This window comes from Procambarus clarkii, chromosome 7, assembly GCF_040958095.1.
Source record: "Procambarus clarkii isolate CNS0578487 chromosome 7, FALCON_Pclarkii_2.0, whole genome shotgun sequence".
NCBI classification, from domain to species: Eukaryota; Metazoa; Arthropoda; class Malacostraca; order Decapoda; family Cambaridae; genus Procambarus; species Procambarus clarkii.
Window position 1 is genome coordinate 23,418,229 of NC_091156.1, and position 14,542 is coordinate 23,432,770.

The window sequence follows — 14,542 nt, forward strand, 5'->3', positions numbered from 1 at the left end:
TACAGTAATTCTGATCCTCCGAGCAACCGCCCCACTACAGCTGCTGCTCAACAATGTAAGCGGAAACTGCAAGCCTATTACAGCTCTGACCAAGAGTAAATCCTTTTACATCCAATTTAGATAACCATGATGATACTGTGGTGAGGTGTCAAGTAACAAACCATTACAAGTCACAATGACCCAGGACATTCTCATCGCAGTAGATTCTCTGTTGTTTGAATTGTGTGATTTAAATCTTTAATTGTTGTATAGGCTATAAATAACATTACTTATCTAGAGTACCTGAGAGTTTGCAGACGTTGAGATTTTGTAACATACACATTACATGTCATAGCGACACCAGTCTCAGAGTTTATTGTAAGCTTTCTTAATTATCAACTTTAGGTAATTCTTAATGACATGTTCCATTTAACATGAAATCAGCAAGACTTAAGTTTCTTGTATGTCCTTGACAAATACGGGACATTCGTTATGTGTGTACTAACATACTAACATACTAATATACTAATATTAATATTAACTACGGGATGGGTGTGTCAGTACTCCACATTACACTGTGACCCGATAAATCTCCCCCCGGAGTTATGTTGGAAATTTCCAACACTAATACAACACTGTTGTATTATTATTAATTATTACTAAATCTACTAATCATTGTAGTAATTAAAATTAACCAAACGTAGAGTTCACATGTACTAATAATTACATCTGTATAATAAGGCTAGAATTCTTACGTCACCAGACGCCAGTATTGCGTCAGATTCCATTATAATAAACACAACTATATCCAGTGTGTCTGAGAATTGAGTTTGATTCTCTATAAAACAACGGTGTTCTGTGTGATAATTATTTACAGATAAACTGATCCCCAACTAATGCCAAATAGAGCGTTTATAGTTATAACTGTTATCTGGTAATAAATTTAACGTCACGCGAGAATGCCCTGGAGAGACTTTAATTCCTCTCCATTGCTTGTTTACCATCGTAAAACGGGGGAATAATAATATTTAACTCCTCTGAATAATAAACCCGTCCTTATCCGAGCATTTCAATCACAACTGCGAGAGATGATATTATTCGTAGTTAATAATTTGTGTAGCAAATGCGGGACGCGGAGCGGGGCAGGGGAAACGCCAGTACACGAGGCGACGCCACCGAAGAGAGACGCCATTACCCAAGCCACCAGGGTGGACGCCACCAAGAACGTAAGACAAAAGTCGCCACTGTGAGGTGTGAAGAACCGTTGCAGACAACAACTTAGCTGGTGTCAGTGTCACTTTATACATCGTGTTGAATTGTCAAGAGATTTAATTTGACATTCAGCCAGGAACCTGTTAATTTGTTCCGTGTAGCACAACGTGACCGACCGGAGAAGCGCGTCAACATCTAGGCTAGGCTCGACACCACGTGTTCGTTATTACGACGCCAGAACCTAGGACGCGAACTTCGGCAAGCCTTAACTTACACAGTGCCCTATTAGCTAAGTACCTTTATTCCCATTTGATGCATCATTTCGGAGGGTGTTATAGCTGGGTAGCTTGTCGTCACGCAGAGCGACTATAAAAAACCACAGGTTATTATTAGTCTCCATTCTCTAATTTAATTTTCTTGAACATAGATGTCTAGCAGCTTAATATGTTGCTACTGAATATATTTTGATTTGCAGCGTGTGTGAAGAATTCCCCGAGCTGTCATTTCCCGTGTTAATCATCTCCAAGTGTTCCATGATAAGTTCAGGAGATTCCGAGGATGAGTCATAATCGATGTCTTGGAAAACGTCTTCAAGCTAAGACCCCTTTCCGTATTCCTTAAATTACATTATCTGTAATATTATTCATGCGGAGCACTGTTTTCTGGATTAACATGTGTTTATTATAATTATTAATTCTCATGTTCATAATCTATGTTCTTATTGGTGATTGTTTCTATTGATTCTATAATTGGTCCTAGGATTAGATTATTGCATAATGAACTGGTGCACGAACCACACTAGTTCCTGGACATATATGAAGTTCTAGTAATAACCCCCCAATGTAGGTGTTTGAGGCTTTGATTCAGTTAAATTATCCAGCCCATTAATTATATAAGTGATCATATTCTCTAGTAGTTTATCCATAGTTACTGGTTCATCTAGGAATTTTCTAATGATCATATATTATTAGTTTCCCTCTTTACTATAAAAGCGGGTGGTCCTTCGTAATTGATTTTCATTACATTAATATTTAAATAAATAGAGTCAAGCCCCAAATGTCCCACAACAGGTGTGTACTGGTGTTGTAGGATAGTGACAGGTGTGTTCTAGTATTGCAAGTGTAGTGTGACCTTACTGGTGTAGTGACAGATGTGTACTGGTGTTGTAGGTGTAGTGACAGGTGTGTACGTGTGTTGCAGGTGTAGTGACAGGTGTGTATTGTTGTTGCAGGTGTAGTGAAAGGTGTGTATTGTTGTTGCAAGTGTAGTGACGGGTGTGTACTAGTGATGCAGGTGTAGTGTGACCTTACTGGTGTAGTGACAGGTGTGTACTGGTGTTGCAGGTGTAGTGACAGGTGTGTACTTGTGTTGCAAGTGTAGTGAAAGGTGTGTACTTGTGTTGCAAGTGTAGTGAAAGGTGTGTACTAGTGTTGCAGGTGTAGTGTGACCTTACTGGTGTAGTAACAGATGTGTACTGGTGTCGTAGGTGTAGTGACAGGTGTGTACCAGTGTTGCTGGTGTAGTGTGGCCTTACTGGTGTAGTGACAGGTTTGTACTGGTGTTGCTGGTGTAGTGACAGGTGAATACTGGTGTTGCAGGTGTAGTGGCAGGTGTGTACTAGTGTTGCAGGTGTAGTGAGACCTTATTGGTGTAGTGACAGGTGTGTACTGGTGTTGCAGGTGTAGTGACAGGTGTGTACCAATGTTGTAAGGTGTAGTGTGACCTTACTGGTGTTGCAGGTGTAGTGAGAGGTGTGAACTGGTGTTGCTGGTGTAGTGACAGGTGTTTACTGGTGTTGCTGGTGTATTGACAGGTGTGTACTGGTGTAGTGACAGGTGTGTACTAGTGTTGTAGATGTAGTAACAGATGTGTACTGGTGTTGCAGGTGTAGTGACAGGTGTGTACTGGTGTTGCAGGTGTAGTGACTGATGTGTAATAGTGTTGCAGGTGTAGTAACATGTGTGTACTGCTTTGCAGGTGTAGTGACAGGTGTGTTCTGGTGTTACAGGTGTAGTGACAGGTGTGTACTGATGTTACAGGTGTATTGACAGGTGTGTACTGGTGTTGCAAAGGTGTGACAGGTGTGTACTGGTGTTGCAGGTGTAGTGACAGGTGTGTACTGGTGTTTGCAGGTGTAGTGACAGGCGTGTACTGGTGTTGCAGGTGTAGTGACAAGTGTGTACTGGTGCTGCAGGTGTAGTGATTGGTGTGTACTGGTGTTGCAGGTGAAGTGACAGATGTGTACTGGTGTTGCAGGTGTAGTGACAGGTGAGTACTGGTCTTGCAGGTGCAGTGACAGATGTGTACTGTTTTGCTGGTGTAGTGACTGATGTGTGTACTGGTGTTGCAGGTGTAGTGACAGATGTGTACAGGTGGTGCAGGTGTAGTGGCAGGTGTGTACTGGTGTTGCAGGTGTAGTGTGACCTTGCTGGTGTAGTGACAGATGTGTACTGGCGTTGCAGGTGTAGTGTGACCTTACTGGTGTAGTGACAGGTGTGTACAGGTGTTGCTGGTGTAGTGACAGGTGTGTTGTGGCGTTGCAGGTTCAGTGAAAGGTGTGTACTAGTGTTGCAGGCGTAGTGTGACCTTACTGGTGTAGTGACAGGTGTGTGCTGGTGTTGCACGTGTAGTGACAGGTATTTACTGATGTTGCAGGTGTAGTGACAGCTGTATATACTGGTGTTGCAGGTATAGTGACAGGTGTGTGTACTGGTGTTGCAGGTGTAGTGACAGATGTGTACTGGTGTTGCAGGTGCAGTGACAGATGTGTAATGGTGTTGCAGGTGTAGTGACAGGTGTGTACTGGTGTTGCAGGTGGTGACAGGTGTGTGTACTGGTGTTGCAGGTGTAGTGACAGGTGTGAACTGGTGTTGCAGGTGTAGTGACAGGTGTGTGTGTACTGGTGTTGCAGGTGTAGTTTGACGTTACTGGTGTAGTGACAGATGTGTACTGTTGTCGCAGGTGTAGTGCGTCTATACTGATGTAGTGACAGACGTGTACTGGAGTTGCAGGTGTAGTGTAACGTTGCTGTTGTAGTGACAGATGTGCACTGTTGTTACAGGTGTAGTGACAGATGTGTACAGGTGTTGAAGGTGTAGTGACAGGTGGGTACTGGTGTTGAAAGTGTATTGACAGGTGTGTATTGGAGTTGCAGGTGTAGTGACAGGTGTGTACTGGTGTTGTAGGTGTAGTGACAGGTGTGTACTGGTGTTGCAGGTGTGGTGACAGGTGTGTACTGGAGTTGCAGGTGTAGTGACAGATGTGTACTGGTGTTGCAGGAGTAGTGACAGGTGTGTACTGGTGTTGTAGGTGTGTTGACAGGTGTGTACTAGTGTTGCAGGTGTAGTGTGACCTTTCTGGTGTAGTGACAGGTGTGTACTGGTGTTGCAGGTGTAGTGACAGGTGTGTACTGGTGTTGCATGTTTAATAACAGGTGTGTACTGGTGTTGCAGGTGTAGTGACAGGTGTGTACTGGTGTTGCAGGTGTAGTGACACTTGTGTACTGGTATTGCACGTGTAGTGACAGGTGTGTAGTGACAGGTGTAGTGTGACCTTACTGGTGTAGTGACAGGTGTGTACTGGCGTTGCAGGTGTAGTGACATGTGTGTACTGGTGTTGCAGGTGCAGTGACAGATGTGTACTGGTGTTGCTGGTATAGTGACAGGTGTGGGTACTGGTGTTGCAGGTGTAGTGACAGATGTGTACTGGTGTTGCAGGTGTAGTGAGAGGTGTGTACTGGTGTTGCAGGTGTAGTTTGACCTTACTGGTGTAGTGGCAGATGTGTACTGGTGTTGCAGGTTTAGTGACAGGTGTGTACTAGTGTTGCATGTGTAGTGTGACCTTACTGTTGTAGTGACAGGTGCTTACAGGTGTTGCTGGTGAAGTGACAGGTGTGTACTTGTGTTGCAGGTGTAGTGACAGGTGCTTACAGGTGTTGCTGGTGAAGTGACAGGTGTGTACTTGTGTTGCAGGTGTAGTGACAGGTGTGTACTAGTGTTGCAGGTGTAGTGTGACCTTATTGTTGTAGTGACAGGTGCTTACAGGTGTTGCTGGTGAAGTGACAGGTGTGTACTGGTGTTGCAGGTGTAGTGACAGGTGTGTACTAGTGTTGCAGGCGTAGTGTGACCTTACTCGTGTGGTGACAGGTGTATACTGGTGTTGCAGGTGTAGTGACAGGTATTTACCGATGTTGCAGGTGTAGTGACAGGTGTGTGTACTGGTGTTACAGGTGTAGTGACAGGTATTTACTGATGTTGCAGGTGTAGTGACAGGTGTGTGTACTGGTGTGTCAGGTGTAGTGACAGGTGTGTAATGAAGTTGCAGGTGTAGTGACAGGTGTGTACTAGTGTTGCTGGTGTAGTGACAGGTGTGTACTGGTGTTGCAGTTGTAGTGACAGGTGTGTACTGGTGTTGCAGGTGTTGTGACAGGTGTGTACTCAAGTTGCAGGTGTAATGACAGGTGTGTACTGGTGTTGCAGGTGTAGTGACACGTGTGCACTGGTGTTGCAGGTGTAGTGACAGGTGTGTACTCGTGTTGCAGGTGTAGTGACAGCTGTGTACTGGTGTTGCAGGTGTAGTGACTGATGTGTACTAGTGTTGGAGGTGTAGTAACATGTGTGTACTGGTATTGCAGGTGTAGTGACAGGTGTGTACTGGTGTTACTGGTGTAGTGACAGGTGTGTACTGATGTTACAGGTGTATTGACAAGTGTGTACTAGTGTTGCAAAGGTGTGACAGGTGTGTACTGGTGTTGCGAAGGTGTGACAAGTGTGCACTGGTGTTGCAGGTGTAGTGACAGGTATGTACTGATGTTGCAGGTGTTGTGACAGGTGTGTACTGGTGTTGCAGGTGTAGTGACAGGTGTGTACTGGTGTTGCAGGTGTAGTGACAGGTGTGTACTGGTGTTGCAGGTGAAGTGACAGGTGTGTACTGGTGTTGCAGGTGTAGTGACAGGTTTGTACTGGTCTTGCAGGTGCAATGACAGATGTGTACTGTTTTGCTGGTGTAGTGACTGGTGGGTGTACTGGTGTTGCTGGTGTAGTGACAGATGTGTACTGGTGTTGCAGATGTAGTGACAGGTGTGTACTGGTGTTGCAGGTGTAGTGTGACCTTGCTGGTGTAGTGACAGATGTGTACTGGTGCTGCAGGTGTTGTGACAGGTGTGTACTAGTGTTGCAGGTGTAGTGTGACCTTACTGGTGTAGTGACAGGTGTGTACAGTTGTTGCTGGTGTAGTGACAGGTGTGTTCTGGTGTTGCAGGTGTAGTGACAGGTGTGTACTAGTGTTGCAGGCGTAGTGTGACCTTACTGGTGCAGTGACAGGTGAGTGCTGGTGTTGCAGGCGTAGTGTGACCTTACTGGTGTAGTGACAGGTGTGTGCTGGTTTTGCAGGTGTAGTGACAGGTATTTACTGATGTTTCAGGTGTAAGGACATGTGTGTTTACTGGTGTTGCAGGTGTAGTGACAGGTGTGTACTGGTGGTGCAGGTGTAGTGACAGGTGTGTACTAGTGTTGCAGGCGTAGTGTGACCTTACTGGTGTAGTGACAGGTGTGTGCTGGTGTTGCTGGTGTAGTGACAGGTATTTACTGATGTTGCAGGTGTAGTGACATGTGTGTATACTGGCATTGCAGGTGTAGTGACAGGTGTGTGTACTGGTGTTGCAGGTGTAGTGACAAATGTGAACTGGTGTTGCAGGTGCAGTGACAGATGTGTAATAATGTTGCTGGTATAGTGACAGGTGTGTACTGGTGTTGCAGGTGGTGACAGGTGTGTAGTGGTGTTGCAGGTTTAGTGACAGGTGTGTGTACTGGTGTTTCTGGTGTAGTGCGTCTATACTGATGTAATGACAGACGTGTACTGGTGTTGCAGGTGTAGTGTAACGTTGCTGTTGTAGTGACAGATGTGCACTGTAGTGACAGGTGTGGGTATTGGTGTTCCAGGTGTATTGACACGTGTGTCTTGGAGTTGCAGGTGTATTAACAGATGTGTACTGGTGTTGCAGGTGTAGTGACAGGTGGGTACTGGTGTTGAAGGTGTATTGACAGGTGTGTATTGGAGGTGCAGGTGTAGTGACAGGTGTGTACTGGTGTTGTAGGTGTAGTGACAGGTGTGCTGGTGTTGCAGGTGTAGTGACAGGTGTGTACAGGAGTTGCAGGTGTAGTGACAGATGTGTACTGGTGTTTCAGGTGAAGTGACAGGTGTGTACTGGTGTTGTAGGTGTAGTGACAGGTGTGTACTAGTGTTGCAGGTGTAGTGTGACCTTTCTGGTGTAGTGACATGTGTGTACTGGTGTTGCGGCTGTAGTGACAGGTGTTTACTGATGTTGCAGGTGTAGTAACAGGTGTGTACTGGTGTTGCAGGTGTAGTGACAGGTGTGTACTGGTGTTGCAGTTGTAGTGACAGGTGTAGTGTGACCTTACTGGTGTAGTGACAGGTGTGTATTGGTGTTGCAGGTGTAGTGACACTTGTGTACTGGTATTGCACGTGTAGTGACAGGTGTGTAGTGACAGGTGTAGTGTGACCTTACTGGTGTAGTGACAGGTGTGTACTGGCGTTGCAGGTGTAGTGACATGTGTGTACTGGTGTTGCAGGTGTAGTGACAGGTGTGTACTGGTGTTGCAGGTGTAGTGACAGGTGTGTACTGGTGTTGCAGGTGTAGTGACACTTGTGTACTGGTATTGCACGTGTAGTGACAGGTGTGTAGTGACAGGTGTAGTGTGACCTTACTGGTGTAGTGACAGGTGTGTACTGGCGTTGCAGGTGTAGTGACATGTGTGTACTGGTGTTGCAGGTGCAGTGACAGATGTGTACTGGTGTTGCTGGTATAGTGACAGGTGTGGGTACTGGTGTTGCAGGTGTAGTGACAGATGTGTACTGGTGTTGCAGGTGTAGTGAGAGGTGTGTACTGGTGTTGCAGGTGTAGTTTGACCTTACTGGTGTAGTGGCAGATGTGTACTGGTGTTGCAGGTTTAGTGACAGGTGTGTACTAGTGTTGCATGTGTAGTGTGACCTTACTGTTGTAGTGACAGGTGCTTACAGGTGTTGCTGGTGAAGTGACAGGTGTGTACTTGTGTTGCAGGTGTAGTGACAGGTGCTTACAGGTGTTGCTGGTGAAGTGACAGGTGTGTACTTGTGTTGCAGGTGTAGTGACAGGTGTGTACTAGTGTTGCAGGCGTAGTGTGACCTTATTCGTGTGGTGATAGGTGTATACTGGTGTTGCAGGTGTAGTGACAGGTATTTACCGATGTTGCAGGTGTAGTGACAGGTGTGTGTACTGGTGTTACAGGTGTAGTGACAGGTATTTACTGATGTTGCAGGTGTAGTGACAGGTGTGTGTACTGGTGTGTCAGGTGTAGTGACAGGTGTGTAATGAAGTTGCAGGTGTAGTGACACGTGTGTACTGGTGTTGCAGGTGTAGTGACAGGTGTGTACTCGTGTTGCAGGTGTAGTGACAGCTGTGTACTGGTGTTGCAGGTATAGTGACTGATGTGTACTAGTGTTGCAGGTGTAGTGACATGTGTGTACTGGTATTTCAGGTGTAGTGACAGGTGTGTACTGGTGTTACAGGTGTAGTTACAGGTGTGTACTGATGTTACAGGTGTATTGACAAGTGTGTACTAGTGTTGCAAAGGTGTGACAGGTGTGTACTGGTGTTGCAAAGGTGTGACAAGTGTGCACTGGTGTTGCAGGTGTAGTGACAGGTATGTACTGGTGTTGCAGGTGTTGTGACAGGTGTGTACTGGTGTTGCAGGTGTAGTGACAGGTGTGTACTGGTGTTGCAGGTGTACTGACAGGTGTGTACTGGTGTTGCAGGTGAAGTGACAGGTGTGTACTGGTGTTGCAGGTGTAGTGACAGGTTTGTACTGGTCTTGCAGGTGCAATGACAGATGTGTACTGTTTTGCTGGTGTAGTGACTGGTGGGTGTACTGGTGTTGCAGGTGTAGTGACAGATGTGTACTGGTGTTGCAGGTGTAGTGACAGGTGTGTACTGGTGTTGCAGGTGTAGTGTGACCTTGCTGGTGTAGTGACAGATGTGTACTGGTGTTGCAGGTGTTGTGACAGGTGTGTACTAGTGTTACAGGTGTAGTGTGACCTTACTGGTGTAGTGGCAGATGTGTACTGGTGTTGCAGGTTTAGTGACAGGTGTGTACTAGTGTTGCAGGTGTAGTGACAGGTGTGTACTAGTGTTGCAGGCGTAGTGTGACCTTACTGGTGCAGTGACAGGTGAGTGCTGGTGTTGCAGGCGTAGTGTGACCTTACTGGTGTAGTGACAGGTGTGTGCTGGTGTTGCAGGTGTAGTGACAGGTATTTACTGATGTTTCAGGTGTAGTGACATGTGTGTATACTGGTGTTGCAGGTGTAGTGACAGGTGTGTACTGGTGTTGCAAGTGTAGTGACAGGTGTGTACTAGTGTTGCAGGCGTAGTGTGACCTTACTGGTGTAGTGACAGGTGTGTGCTGGTGTTGCTGGTGTAGTGACAGGTATTTACTGATGTTGCAGGTGTAGTGACATGTGTGTATACTGGCATTGCAGGTGTAGTGACAGGTGTGTGTACTGGTGTTGCAGGTGTAGTGACAGATGTGTACTGGTGTTGCAGGTGCAGTGACAGATGTGTAATAATGTTGCTGGTGTAGTGACAGGTGTGTTCTGGTGCTGCAGGTGGTGACAGGTGTGTGTACTGGTGTTGCAGGTGCAGTGACAGATGTGTACTGGTGTTGCTGGTATAGTGACAGGTGTGGGTACTGGTGTTGCAGGTGTAGTGACAGATGTGTACTGGTGTTGCAGGTGTAGTGAGAGGTGTGTACTGGTGTTGCAGGTGTAGTGTGACCTTACTGGTGTAGTGGCAGATGTGTACTGGTGTTGCAGGTTTAGTGACAGGTGTGTACTAGTGTTGCAGGTGTAGTGTGACCTTATTGTTGTAGTGACAGGTGCTTACAGGTGTTGCTGGTGAAGTGACAGGTGTGTACTGGTGTTGCAGGTGTAGTGACAGGTGTGTACTAGTGTTGCAGGCGTAGTGTGACCTTACTCGTGGGTGACAGGTGTATACTGGTGTTGCAGGTGTAGTGACAGGTATTTACGATGTTGCAGGTGTAGTGACAGGTGTGTGTACTGGTGTTACAGGTGTAGTGACAGGTATTTACTGATGTTGCAGGTGTAGTGACAGGTGTGTGTACTGGTGTGCAGGTGTAGTGACAGGTGTGTAATGAAGTTGCAGGTGTAGTGACAGGTGTGTACTAGTGTTGCTGGTGTAGTGACAGGTGTGTACTGGTGTTGCAGTTGTAGTGACAGGTGTGTACTGGTGTTGCAGGTGTGTGACAGGTGTGTACTCAAGTTGCAGGTGTAATGACAGGTGTGTACTGGTGTTGCAGGTGTAGTGACACGTGTGCACTGGTGTTGCAGGTGTAGTGACAGGTGTGTACTCGTGTTGCAGGTGTAGTGACAGCTGTGTACTGGTGTTGCAGGTGTAGTGACTGATGTGTACTAGTGTTGGAGGTGTAGTAACATGTGTGTACTGGTATTGCAGGTGTAGTGACAGGTGTGTACTGGTGTTACTGGTGTAGTGACAGGTGTGTACTGATGTTACAGGTGTATTGACAAGTGTGTACTAGTGTTGCAAAGGTGTGACAGGTGTGTACTGGTGTTGCGAAGGTGTGACAAGTGTGCACTGGTGTTGCAGGTGTAGTGACAGGTATGTACTGATGTGCAGTGTTGTGACAGGTGTGTACTGGTGTTGCAGGTGTAGTGACAGGTGTGTACTGGTGTTGCAGGTGTAGTGACAGGTGTGTACTGGTGTTGCAGGTGTAGTGACAGGTGTGTACTGGTGTTGCAGGTGTAGTGACAGGTTGTATGGTTGCAGGTGCAATGACAGATGTGTACTGTTTGCGGTGTAGTGACTGGTGTGTACTGGTGTTGCTGGTGTAGTGACAGATGTGTACTGTGTTGCAGTGTAGTGACAGGTGTGTACTGGTGTTGCAGGTGTAGGTGCTTGGGTGTAGTGACAGATGTGTACTGGTGTTGCAGGTGTGACAGGTGTGTACTAGTTGCAGGTGAGTGTGACTTACTGGTGTAGGACAGTGTGTACTGTTGCGGTGTAGTGAAGTGTTATGTGTGCAGGTGTGTGACAGGTGTGTACTAGTGTTGCAGGTGTAGTGTGACCTTACTGGTGCAGGACAGGTTGTACAGTGTTGTGTTGTAGTGGGTGTGTGGCAGGTGTGTGGTGGGTGTGGTGTTGCAGGCGTAGTGTGACCTTACTGGTGTAGTGACAGGTGTGTGCTGGTTTTGCAGGTGTAGTGACAGGTATTACTGATGTTTCAGGTGTAAGGACATGTGTGTTTACTGGTGTTGCAGGTGTAGTGACAGGTGTGTACTGGTGGTGCAGGTGTAGTGACAGGTGTGTACTAGTGTTGCAGGCGTAGTGTGACCTTACTGGTGTAGTGACAGGTGTGTGCTGGTGTTGCTGGTGTAGTGACAGGTATTTACTGATGTTGCAGGTGTAGTGACATGTGTGTATACTGGCATTGCAGGTGTAGTGACAGGTGTGTGTACTGGTGTTGCAGGTGTAGTGACAAATGTGAACTGGTGTTGCAGGTGCAGTGACAGATGAGTAATAATGTTGCTGGTATAGTGACAGGTGTGTACTGGTGTTGCAGGTGGTGACAGGTGTGTAGTGGTGTTGCAGGTTAGTGACAGGTGTGTGTACTGGTGTTTCTGGTGTAGTGCGTCTATACTGATGTAATGACAGACGTGTACTGGTGTTGCAGGTGTAGTGTAACGTTGCTGTTGTAGTGACAGATGTGCACTGTAGTGACAGGTGTGGGTATTGGTGTTCCAGGTGTATTGACACGTGTGTCTTGGAGTTGCAGGTGTATTAACAGATGTGTACTGGTGTTGCAGGTGTAGTGACAGGTGGGTACTGGTGTTGAAGGTGTATTGACAGGTGTGTATTGGAGGTGCAGGTGTAGTGACAGGTGTGTACTGGTGTTGTAGGTGTAGTGACAGGTGTGCTGGTGTTGCAGGTGTAGTGACAGGTGTGTACAGGAGTTGCAGGTGTAGTGACAGATGTGTACTGGTGTTTCAGGTGAAGTGACAGGTGTGTACTGGTGTTGTAGGTGTAGTGACAGGTGTGTACTAGTGTTGCAGGTGTAGTGTGACCTTTCTGGTGTAGTGACATGTGTGTACTGGTGTTGCGGCTGTAGTGACAGGTGTTTACTGATGTTGCAGGTGTAGTAACAGGTGTGTACTGGTGTTGCAGGTGTAGTGACAGGTGTGTACTGGTGTTGCAGTTGTAGTGACAGGTGTAGTGTGACCTTACTGGTGTAGTGACAGGTGTGTATTGGTGTTGCAGGTGTAGTGACAGGTGTGTAATGGTGTTGCAGTTGCAGTGACAGGTGTGTACTGGTGTTGCTGGTATAGGGACAGGTGTGCGTACTGGTGTTGCAGGTGTAGTGACAGATGTGTACTGGTGTTGCAGGTGTAGTGACAGGTGTGTACTGGTGTTGCAGGTGTAGTGTGACCTTACTGGTGTAGTGACAGATGTGTTCTGGTGTTGCAGGTTTAGTGACAGGTGTGTACTAGTGTTGCAGGTGTAATGACAGGTGTGTACTGGTGTTGCAGTTGTAGTGACACGTGTGTACTGGTGTTGCAGGTGTAGAGACAGGTGTGTACTCAAGTTGCAGGTATAGTGACAGCTGTGTACTGGTGTTGCAGGTGTAGTGATTGATGTGTACTAGTGTTGCAGGTGTAGTGTAACTTTACTGGTGTAGTGACAGATGTGTACTGGTGTTGCAGGTTTAGTGACAGGTGTGTACTAGTGTTGCAGGTGTAATGACTGGTGTGTCGTGTGTTGCAGGTGTAGTGACACGTGTGTACTGGTGCTGCAGGTGTAGAGAAGATGTGTACTTGTGTTGCAGGTGTAGTGACAGCTGTGTACTGGTGTTGCAGGTATAGTGACTGATGTGTACTAGTGTTGCAGGTGTAGTGACTTGTGTGTACTGGTTTTGCAGGTGTAGTGACAGGTGTGTACTGGTGTTACAGGTGTAGTGACAGGTGTGTACTGATGTTACAGGTGTGTACTGGTGTTGCAAAGGTGTGACAGGTGTGTACTGGTGTTGCAGGTGTAGTGACAGGTGTGTACTGGTGTTGCATGTGTAGTGACAGGTGTGTACTGGTGTTGCAGGTGAAGTGACAGGTGTGTACTGGTGTTGCAGGTGTAGTGACAGGTTTGTACTGGTCTTGCAGGTGCAATTAACGATGGGTACTGTTTTGCTGGTGTAGTGACTGGTGGGTGTACTGGTGTTGCAGGTGTAGTGACAGGTGTGTACTGGTGTTGAAGGTGTAGTGTGACCTTGCTGGTGTAGTGACAGATGTGTATTGGTGTTACAGGTGTATTGACAAGTGTGTACTTGTGTTGCGAAGTGGTGACAGGTGTGTACTGGTGTTGCAAAGGTGTGACAAGTGTGCACTGGTGTTGCAGGTGTAGTGACAGGTATGTACTGGTGTTGCAGGTGTTGTGACAGGTGTGTACTGGTGTTGCAGGTGTAGTGACAGGTGTATACTGGTGTTGCAGGTGTAGTGACAGGTGTGTACTGGTGTTGCAGGTGAAGTGACAGGTGTGTACTGGTGTTGCAGGTGTAGTGACAGGTTTGTACTGGTCTTGCAGGTGCAATGACAGATGTGTACTGTTTTGCTGGTGTAGTGACTGGTGGGTGTACTGGTGTTGCAGGTGTAGTGACAGATGTGTACTGGTGTTGCAGGTGTAGTAACAGGTGTGTACTGGTGTTGTAGGTGTAGTGTGACCTTGCTGGTGTAGTGACAGATGTGTACTGGTGTTGCAGGCGTTGTGACAGGTGTGTACTAGTGTTGCAGGTGTAGTGTGACCTTACTGGTGTAGTGACAGGTGTGTACTAGTGTTGCAGGTGTAGTGTGACCTTACTGGTGTAGTGACAGGTGTGTACAGGTGTTGCTGGTGTAGTGACAGATGTGTTCTGGTGTTGCAGGTGTAGTGACAGGTGTGTACTAGTGTTGCAGGCGTAGTGTGACCTTACTGGTGCAGTGACAGGTGAGTGCTGGTGTTACAGGCGTAGTTTGACCTTACTGGTGTAGTGACAGGTGTGTGCTGGTGTTGCAGGTGTAGAGACAGGTATTTACTGATGTTTCAGGTGTAGTGACATGTGTGTATACTGGTGTTGCAGGTGTAGTGACAGGTGTGTACTGGTGGTGCAAGTGTAGTGACAGGTGTGTATTAGTGTTGCAGGCGTAGTGTGACCTTACTGGTGTAGTGACAGGTGTGTGCTGGTGTTGCTGGTGTAGTGACAGGTATTTACTGATGTTGCAGGTGTAGTGACATGTGTGT

General features: G+C 47.0%; 1 protein-coding gene across 1 annotated transcript in view; it reads left to right on the top strand.

Annotated features, from left to right (window-relative positions):
* The window catches only part of LOC123761449 (high-affinity choline transporter 1-like), a 1,078,813-nt gene that overhangs the window by 741,589 nt on the left and 322,682 nt on the right, over positions 1-14,542 (top strand). The gene's annotated exons all lie outside the window — the stretch shown is intronic.